This window comes from Rosa chinensis, chromosome 2 (assembly GCF_002994745.2).
Source record: "Rosa chinensis cultivar Old Blush chromosome 2, RchiOBHm-V2, whole genome shotgun sequence".
In the NCBI taxonomy this organism is placed as follows: domain Eukaryota; kingdom Viridiplantae; phylum Streptophyta; class Magnoliopsida; order Rosales; family Rosaceae; genus Rosa; species Rosa chinensis.
In genome coordinates this window covers 23,929,467-23,940,232 of record NC_037089.1, presented here as the reverse complement: position 1 = coordinate 23,940,232, position 10,766 = coordinate 23,929,467, and the positions used below count along the sequence as shown (strand labels likewise).

The window sequence follows — 10,766 nt, the reverse complement described above, 5'->3', positions numbered from 1 at the left end:
TTTTAAAGCCCATCTTTCGTTTTGCAAACCCTGCTTTTTAGTAAAATTAAGATCGAGAGACCATCTTATGCAAAGGACACTAAAGAAAATATTCCATTCTGACAAAGAATCCAAGGTGATATTTGTGGACCTATTCAACCAACTTGCGAACCATTTAGATATTTTATGGTGTTGGTTGATGCATCGACACGATGATCACATGTCATGCTATTGTCCACAAGAAATGTTGCATTTGCTAAACTCCTAGCACAAATCATTAAATTAAGGGCTCACCACCCTAATCATCCCATTAAGTCAATTCATCTTGAAAATGCTGGAGAGTTTACATCAAAAACTTTTGATGACTATTGCATGTCCATTGGGATTGAGGTTGAACACCATGTTCCTCATGTTCACACCCAAAATGGTCTCGCAGAAGCTGCCATTAAAAGACTTCAAATGGTCTCTAGAGCATTGGTTATGCACACCAATCTCCCTGTTTCTGCTTGGGGCTATGCAATATTGCATGCAACTGTGCTTATTCGTTTGAGGCCTACTGCCACTCAACCCTTTTATGCGTCCCAGATGGTTACTGGATATGAGCCTGATGTCTCACACTTACACATATTTGGGTGTACAGTTTATGTGCCAATTGCGCCGCCACAGCGCACTAAAATGGGTCCTCAAAGACGATTAGACATTTATGTTGGATATGACTCTCCAACCATTATCCGCTACTTAGAACCCTTGACAGGCGATCTATTTACCGCTATATTTGTGGATTGTCACTCTGATGAGACATTCTTCCCGTCGTTAGGGGGAGATAGGAACAATAATGTTCAACAAGAACGACAGGAATTGTCGTGGTCTGTCCCCACTTTGTCTCATCTTGATCCCCGAACCGCACAGTTCGAAATTGAAGTGCGGAGAATTCTTGATCTTCAGAACGTAGCAAACTCTATGTCTGATGCGTTTTCTGATATCGCTAAAGTGACAAGATCACATATACCTGCTGTAAACGTGCACTACAAAAAAAAATTCAATTGGTCACGGCGCAAGGCCGTCGCCGAAAGCCAAATTGCCGTCGCCAATGACCAACGGCGATGGCTAGGCGACGGTAATGTCGCCGATGTCGTTGGTGGCATCGCCATTGCTATTTGCGACGGCAATTTGGCCGTCGCATGAACTTTGGCGACGGTATTTACGCCGTCGCAAATAGCAGCAAAATGCATATCATTGATTTAAAAAAAAACCTGGCATGCAATTTTGCATACCAGATTTTTATTTTTGGACCAAAAGAAGCCAAATAATAAATTTTATATAAAATGCACCAAAACATGAATACCAGATTCAAATACATATATAGCTGATAACCCTGTTTGATCAATTGAACAACACTTGTCATCAATAGGGAATGCTTTCTAAGTACTTGGCAAAACACAGTACAACACCTTCTCTAATATTAGTGATGATTTCTACACATTTCCAATGAGATATTGATCGGTGCTGAAGATTGACAACAACAATTTTCTCCAGTTCTTCCACAAAATGGTCAAGTTCCTGCCAACGTGCTTTACCAATGGTTGTAGCTGTCAAATCACTACCATCTCTACCCAGCGTGGTCACTGCACATGATCTCCACCCCTGCAACCAGAAAATTAAGGGTGGTGTTAACAACTAGACCCTTTTTAGGAAGAAAATACATGTAAAATTTGGTCTGTTTCAGAAAGACCTTGATGAGATCCATGACCTCTAGGATAATAGAATCAGCCCTGCTCCACCTCATGGAAGTAAACATCTTATTATTGATCCCATTAGTCATTCATAGTTACAATTGATGAATATAAAATCTAGAATTCAAAATCTAATTAAAGACTAAGTTGCTGAAGAAAGTAAGGTATTTTGACTCTGTTAAACATATGGACACATTATTATACCTGCACAGCTGCTACTGAGGCCAGCAATGCTTCACATTTATCAAGCATGACTTTCTCCATTCACTCCCTCCATTCACAAACTAAAAACAAAATTTAAGGTTGAGACAGAAAACACATTTTACCAGAATGATTCAATTACAGAGACATTGTAACACTAATAATACATGCTTACTTTGTTTCCACCTCTTCGATCTAATTTGACAATGTTTGTTCATATTAAGAACAGTAGCAGGAGGTTGATCACTATACATTCTCTGTCTTTTTCTTTCAGTAGCTGCTCTTTCTTCATGATCATCTTGTGAAACCATCTCCATTTCTGGTTTTTTACTGTTTGCCGCCATCACTATATTGAAGAATTATTCTTTGTAAACACACTTTTACATATTGATCAATACTGTGATTTTACTTTAAGACACAAAACTAATCACAAAAGCGGTAATAAATGCTTACTTCAATTCCATCTTCTTGATCTAAGTTGATAGCCTGTGTCTTTATTAGAAACAGCACCAATAGTTTGGTCATTACACACTCCGTGTGTTTCTTTTTGAGTATCTTGACCTTCTCCATTATCAGCTTGTAAGTATGTCGTCATTTTCATTTTTCCACTCTCACTACTAGAATTATGCTCATAGACATCATGACAATTAAATCGGTGAGAAATACACGCGATGTAAAACAATGTCATTAACATCGATTCCTCAAAAACCGATTTATATGTATATAACTGACATCGGTTTTGAAATTAGCCGGTGACAAAACTTTTGTTTGAATTTTCAGAAAAATGCTGAGCGGCTAAGTTTAATTTTTTTAAAGAAGCGCGGGGAGGAAAAACTCATTCCCACACTTAGACATATTTGGACTAACATTGACTTCAGCTTGCCCTAATACTATTCAACCAAACCTCCCTTTCCTCCTTCGTTCTCCGCCTCCCACAAAAACCATCCTCCTCTTCGTTCTCCGCCTCCGACCATAACCCTCCTCCTCGTCTCCGTTCTCCGCCTACAATCACAACCCGACCCTCCTGGTCCTCCTCCTTTTCTGCCTTGGACCAGCTCCTCTGCTCGAAGATGGTGAAGAGAATCAGCCTCTTCGTTCTTCGCCTCCGACAAAAACCATCCTCCTCTTCGTTCTCTGCCTCCGACCACAACCCTCCTCCTCGTCTTCATTCTCCGGCTACAATCACAACCAGAACCGCTTGGTCCTCCTCCTTTTCAGCCTCGGACCAGCTCCTCTGCTCGAAGACGGTGAAGAGAATCATAGATCGAGGCCGACCTTTTGGAGAAAATTTGAGTTTTTTGTCATAGGTAATTGACGAATTTGTTCAATGCATGTCTTCGAAGGATTTGTGAGTCCTTAATTCACTGATCTGATTTTGTTTCTTATTTTGCTTCTAAGGATTTGTGTTTCATCTACCGAAGCTTTGTGGGCTGCAGTCGAGCTTTCTGGGCATTCATGTTCTGAGCTTTCTGGGCATTCTCCATATCTGGTTTGCTCTCTTTCGATTCTTCTCATTGTTTGTTATTGATTTTGGGAAAATTTTGCACTTTTGTTGAGTTATAGGTTTTGGGTCTTGCAGAGGAGGCTTCGAACTGTGTTATCTAGTCATGAAGGTTTCTGTAGTCAGGGCTTTGATGTTACTGTACTTGAAAATGGTAGTCTTGATGATGTGGGTATCCATGGTAAACATCAACTTCTGTTTTTTTTTTTTTTTTTGCTTTGCATTTTTGTTACTTTTTGGATTTTGGAAACTGGGTTATGCTGATCATACATGTTTTTCACTTGTTTTTACTGAAGTTGGTTTTACCAATACTTTTTCACTTTGTTGGATTCTGATATATTATGATACTGCTGTTTTAGGTTATTGGTTTCCCTACAGGAATATATTCAGCCTTGTTGATGAGTTGGAGATTAAACCCTTCACTAACTGGACTAAGTTTGCGCAATATTCAGCTGAGGGATTGGAGGTAATCAACACCTTTTTTGTATTGGCATTTCTTGCTTACAATGTAATTTGGATTGATTTTAGAGGCTTTGAGATGTGTTAACACTGGCAAGAATGTTATGCAGGTTGAATTTCCGGTATTTAGAGACCTTCCTTAGTTGCCAACTCCATCAGGAACCTTGTACTATTCACAGGTATATATTATTTGCTCACCCTCTTGTGTGCCATTTCTAATTCCAGTGGAAAAGTTAGCAGCCTTTTGGTGATGAATGAGACGGTATAATGTGCATTTCGTGCAGTTTGTTTAGTTTCCGTTGGTTGATAGATTAACTTCACTTCCTTTAATGGCTGCAGGTATAGTTTCCCTGCTTGGTTTTAAACTTTCAATGCCTAATGAGCAACCAATTATTTGCTGAAGGATATTGTATAAAATCCTAGTGAATTCTGTTACTCATATATCTTCTATCAAAATGTTACTCAATTGTTTTATTTGGAAAGGCAAAAACTGATTGCGGCGTAGAGTTGCTTGTAGTGTATGTTGAGGAAATTTTTGAAGGCATTTCTAATTCTTATGAGTCATGCACTTCCCAACTCATAAGTGCATATTCTTTGCAATAATCGACTTTGACAGTACTGATACCGCCTGGAGACAATATGACTCAAGTAAGGATCTCTATCACTAGAAGTAAGTTTCAGCATTTGGGTTAGTAATTATCACATATGTCTGAATAAATAGAAGTTATTAAGAGGTTTTACTGGTAGTTACTGCAAAGGAGCTCTTTACGCAGTTTGGCTGCTCACAAAAGCTTTATCAGAAAGTCCTAGCACCATTGCTTCAAGTGGGTCTGTTTGCACCAGCAGAACAATGTAGTGCTGCTGCTACTCTGAGCTTGCTATCCTACATCCTTACTCACCAGGTTTGATAGGTTTTCTTAAGTGTTCAGAATCATTTATAAAGCTCTCACATACTATTAGTATTATCTTAGTGGAGGCTGACTAATAGTCATAGGAGTCCATAATGAGTTTTTGACATCAAATTCTACCATCTTTGGAAAATAAAGACCGCAGCAAACTATCACTCTTGGAAATAAAAAAATTCATGACTCTCATAAAGTATCCTCTCTAAAGTCCTATGATATATTCCTTATTCCAAATACCACACAAGTCTCTACTTTACCTATACAAGATTTCCCCATAATGAGATTTCTAGTACACTTAGCATGGAATTATCACGTCTTTTTGTTATTGTAATAATTGTATTAAATAAGTCCATTCACTTGTCACTTTTCAATTGTATCTTCTCCTTCCTGATAAATGTAATCGTATATTTTTTTCAGAAAGATTTTGATCTAGTGTTGTGTTGTGGAACAACTAGGGAAAAGATCTTTAAGTCGTGGATGGAGTCTATGACAACCAAAGGTTGCAAGTTTGAGAAAGGTCCAAGTGTAACAGACCTTTTGCTTAATGAGGAAACTGGCTGTATTTCTGAAGTAGTTTGTGGCAAAGAAATGTATAGTGCTGACGCAGTTGTCCTAGCTGTTGGAATCTCCACGCTTCAGAAACTTATTGAAAATAGGTATTTTGTTATTGAATCTCAGAATGTTTTATGCAAATATCTGTGATCCAATGTTTATTAGAAATCAGGGTTTTTTTTTTTATTGAAATCAAATCAATTAGTATTACAAGACATAATAGTGTTACGTTTACAGTGAAACTAGGTTCGTCCTGACTATCATTCACATAGGGAAGTCCATATACTAGTTTTAGAGCTCATTTCATGTATAAGACTGTGAAGTGCATGTTAGATCTTAAATTAACCCTATGCATGCTATTTCTACCTTAATTAGCAGTACTTGATAGTGCAGTGTTGTGTACAAGGGAGGAATTTGTCAAGGTTCGAACCTGGCTACCATCGATGTACTCTCCGTTAAGCTCTGGCTCGATAGGAAGGTGAGTAGAGGAAGTTTAATTTTTAATTTTAACGTCACTATCTAGCTTGTCTAAATGGCTCTTCTCTACATTTTAACCTTTTCTCCTAATGTGAACTGGGGAATTTTACGAGATTCCTATGAGCCAAACGAAACTGAGCATGTCCTTTGATTCTAGCTTTTATTTCTACTATGCTTTAGATTTCAATTATGGTTCTAATGCCTACTTTGCTAATTAGGCACTTTAATCTGAAAATTTTAATATAAAAAGTCAGTCGATGGTACTTTTTCGGTCATGATTTGATGGAGTTGATTCTTTGTTGTGGACCACATAATCAGGTGAACATTCCAAATGCAAGCAATGCTTGCTCAGGTTTTGATGATTCGTTTGGGTGGTCTTTCTTTGATTTGAATGTAATTCATGATGACCACAAAGATAGTACAGTAATAGTGCTACAAGCTGATTTTGTGAGTACCAATGCTCCTGCTTTTCTTCTGATTTTGTAATTATTAATTTCATAAGTTCAACCGGACTTCTGTCTGATCCAATTTTCTTGTGCAGTATCGTGCCAATGAGTTGTTAGTACTGACAGATAAGCAAATAGTTGCCAAGGTGACATCTTACCTATCAAAGTGCATCAAGGAATTCAAGAATGCTACTGTGATAAATAAGGAGATTGGAAGATTTCCAAAATCCCCGACTCATTTCTTTCCAGGTATCAAACTTCATTGCATGATCTATGGCATCTTTTTATTGGACCTTGATTGTTTAGGATACCACATCGATTTAGTATGGTAATGTCTTTCTAATTCAATAATGTGAATACATAGGGTGTACCTAAACAATCGACATTGTGTTTGTGGCTATTATGTAATGAGATACATGAAGGAGATTATAAATGATGACACGTTTTCGTTTCCGACTAAGGTATATGCATTATAGTTGATATAAACTTTAGTTTAATTATAAATAGCACGTTTACCCGATGATTATGACTTACGCTATGAAATACATTCCTAGTGGGCAGCAAAGTCGACTCGGAAAGGATACACCCAACAACAACTTGACGAGGTGCGCATTGAGGTGCCTGACTATTTGCAGACTTTGCTATAGATGCTGACTAGCAAAGTGATTTTGAGTAAGGCTAGCTAGATTTTTCGTGAACCATTTTGGAGTAGTACATTGTACTATTGCAGCAACTGTGAACAAAACTACATGTACACTTATGTCAATGGTATGTTTTAGGCTAGCCTTGAAGTAGGTTGGGGTCTTTTTGCCTATTTTTTGAACTACTAACATCTTTGATGTTGGATACAAATTAATGCAATGCCGCATATTCAAATTATTTGGGATTTCATGTTGTCAAATGTGGATTAGATCAATTTTGTAGCAGCAATTACAAAGTTAGTGGACATCATGCTCATGTAAAAGACATGATGTATATACGTCTATTTCAAATCAGTATTAAACCTCAAAAACAATGTCATTAAAGAGATGATACATCAGATTGGAAACAAAAATCGATGTCTCTTTCTTTAGTGCACATTGAGTTATTAAGTAAGAAATGATGTAACACAACTCAATGGACATCAACTTATTAAGTAAGAAACGATGTAAAACAATGCAATGGACATTGACATTGTTTAAGAAACGATGTAAAACAAATCAATAGACATCGATTTATTAAATGAAAAACGATGTCTAGTATAAGTATGAACATCGGTGCCAACCTCAAAAAATGATGTTTAACAGAAAAATGGACATCACTTCATAAAAGGAAACGATGTTTAATAGAATAACGAACATCGGTCGCGTAATACAAAAGAATGTAGATTCAATCTTAAATAGTGTGATATATGGCAAGTACCCGTAAAGCTTATAAACAGCAGGCAAACTTCAAAAACACCGATGTATAAGAGAATATAACACATCGTTTCTAGAATGAGTAACGATGTTAAAATGAATACTAGTGTTGTTGGACCTATATTTCGTTAAGCCTTAAATGCATAAATATGAAGGTTTAACAATATCTAAAAACACAAATTTGTGATCATAATAGCAGTTTAACATCGATTCTGGAACATAATCCGATGTTTATTATTATATGGGACATCGGTTTTTAACCGATGTCTATTTTTTTGCGATCTTTTACATCACCCACTAACACATGGGTACAAATTTTTTCTTACATCGGTTTCTGGCCGATGTATATGAGAAAAATTCTAGTAGTGTCTTTTCTACCATACCTGAATCTATAGCAGTTGGAAAATTCAATAGCACACTGTTCACAGAATCTACACAATCAAATGAAGACAGTTAGACAATTCAACATCACCATGGTTACACAAACTATAAATTGAATACGAAAAGCACATAATAAAACTTTACACTCTGTACCTGAATAAAAGTAATGGATCAAGACAGTAGCAAAAAATAGACAAAGGAACAACGGCCAGAAAATGGAGCCCTGATTTTTTTGCATAAACTCTGCAAAGGAAAAACAGAATAATAAATAAATCTCGAAATTAAGTATAAAACTACATAAATTAACTTGAGTACAAATTTTATACAGCAAGAAGGTGTGGTTTTTTTGTTTTGTTTTTTTTTTTTGGGGGGGGGGGGGGGTGGGGGAGGATCGAAATTTTGAAACCCAAATTGAAACAATATGTAACATTCTACCCAATAATCAATCCAGGAAAACACAAACAATTATGTATTTTCATTAGGCTTTCTTATTCTTTTACTGTAATAACATAATATTCACTCTACTTTGACATTCTCAATTGGTCTTCAATATAATAATACATAATCTGATTAATCTGGCAGGTTTAAGAAAATTAGAGCCAACACAGAGAAAAAGGAAAACCTGGATTTGCTAGATGAGTTCAATTTTGGAAATATATATATATACATAGTACGTAGAATCCTGAAAGCATTTCTTCAACTATACTTTTTTCTAGAATGCAGATAAACATTAAATGATGATAATAGCATTCACATGACAATGGGAGATTTACCAATGAGAAACATGAACTGCGGAGCCATAATGTCAAACAGAATGATCAAAACTCAAATAACTACTGGGTTTTAACAATGAGAATTTGCAAAATATAAAGTCCTGATTCTTCACTATAGACTACCTTTTTTTTTCCCTTCTTTCTTCAACAAAAACCAAAATCATGCTTCTCCTCATAAGACACATTTGTTCTAGGAATTTCCAGCAACAAAAACTTGAATACAAAAATTCAATTGGAGAGGGTATGATAAATCGAAGTCCCTTATTAGGACAACTGCAAAAATAGATCTATTCCAGATAATGGCTCAAACTAATTAGGAGAAACAAAATGTTAGTTCCCTTTGGACTAACAATTCATGTATTATGCATGTCGAGATTGTGCTATCTATTCATATTATTATTGATCCCATTAGTCATTCATAGTTTCAACTGATGAATATATATACAAGCTAGAATTCAAAAACTAATTAAAGACTGAGTTACTAAAGAAAGTAAAGTATTTCACAGTTTGTTAATACATATGGCCACATTATTATACCTGCATAGCTGCTGCTGAAGCCAGCAATCCTTCACATGGGTCAAGCATAACTTTCTCTTACACTGCTACAACAAGTTCTGAAACCAAAACGAAGATTGAATAACAACTAAACTAATGAACATAAAACAGATTAACTACTTTGACCATAAACCAAAACGATAATAAAAACCTAACCTAAACTACTCAGATATCAATGAAATTTTATAGACACTAAGCTAACATACTAAACTGGATACCGGTAAATTTTTAGGATTTTGGAGATCATTTGATATGCTAATTAATTAAAAGAAAACAGAGGACAAAAACCTGCGAAAACAAAAACCAAACCCATAAAAGTGAGTCATGCCCGCAAACTCAACACTAACCCTAGAACCAATTCTGCCACCACCTGTATTCCCAATAATTCACTTTCAGATAGGTCAACAATTAAAACCAAACCATACCCATTTTAGCTATTTAAATCTACATTCCTAATCTTATAGTGATTGGAGGTCCTGAAAACTCTTCCTCCATAATCTTCAACTATCAACTTATCTGTAACCAAATGAAACCAATCTAAAAAACAATCTGACTATCAATCACAATGAAACCCTACAATTATTGTTCTGAAATTCAATTTCATATATCTATTTGTATATATTGAGAGTTTAGGGGCTTACACTGAACAGTTGATTAAGCGGCATGAGAGAGAATTAGAACTCCAAAGATGCCGACCAAGAATTCTAAACTGAAACCCATCTTAGCTCTGGTCTCCAGCTAGCTAGAGCTCCCCGGAAACGGACTCACCGACGTCATTTACGATATGCGACCCAGTTGACTCTTTTGCAGGTGAGGGATCTAGATATGAACGATACCCCCAAAGGATTTCCCCAATCTGGTTTGCCGATAAGGAAGAGCTTAGACAGAAGTATTGGCGGAAGATGGGATTTGCGATGATGGAGAGAGAGGGAGGACAAGAGAGATGAAGAGATCGGCCTCCGTTTTGAGAGAGTTTTTTTTCCTTTTTGAGCAGAGGGCGACTGTCGTGGTTTTCATACCATGGGAAGAATTGAAGAAACGCGACGGCATGTCTTTTATAGTCGCAAACTCTTAGTATTTTACTACGGCTAACTCTTGCCGAAGTAAACCATTGGGTTTGCTACGCCCAGTGGCAACGGCAGTTGTTACTGTCGCAAATATTTTGCACAATCGCGACCCCTCAGTTTTTGCCGTCGCATAAGATGAGGCATTGGTGACGGCAATTGAAGGCCGACGCAAATTGGTGAAGCTAACACAATTCTTTTTTGTAGTGGTGCCTGCAAGGATTGATGTCCCTAAAAATCATGGAAATGGCGCCACCCCTAGGGGTATTGGGCATGGCGCCTCCACCACTAATAGTGATGGCAATGTGTCTCAGGCCGGGCTCCCAACAAGGAAAGGTGGGAG

The 10,766-nt window shown here is 36.9% G+C and overlaps 1 pseudogene; it reads left to right on the top strand.

Annotated features, from left to right (window-relative positions):
* The first annotated feature begins 2,983 nt into the window (after positions 1-2,983).
* LOC112183959 lies at positions 2,984-6,628 on the top strand (annotated as a pseudogene).
* Positions 6,629-10,766: the final 4,138 nt, after the last annotated feature.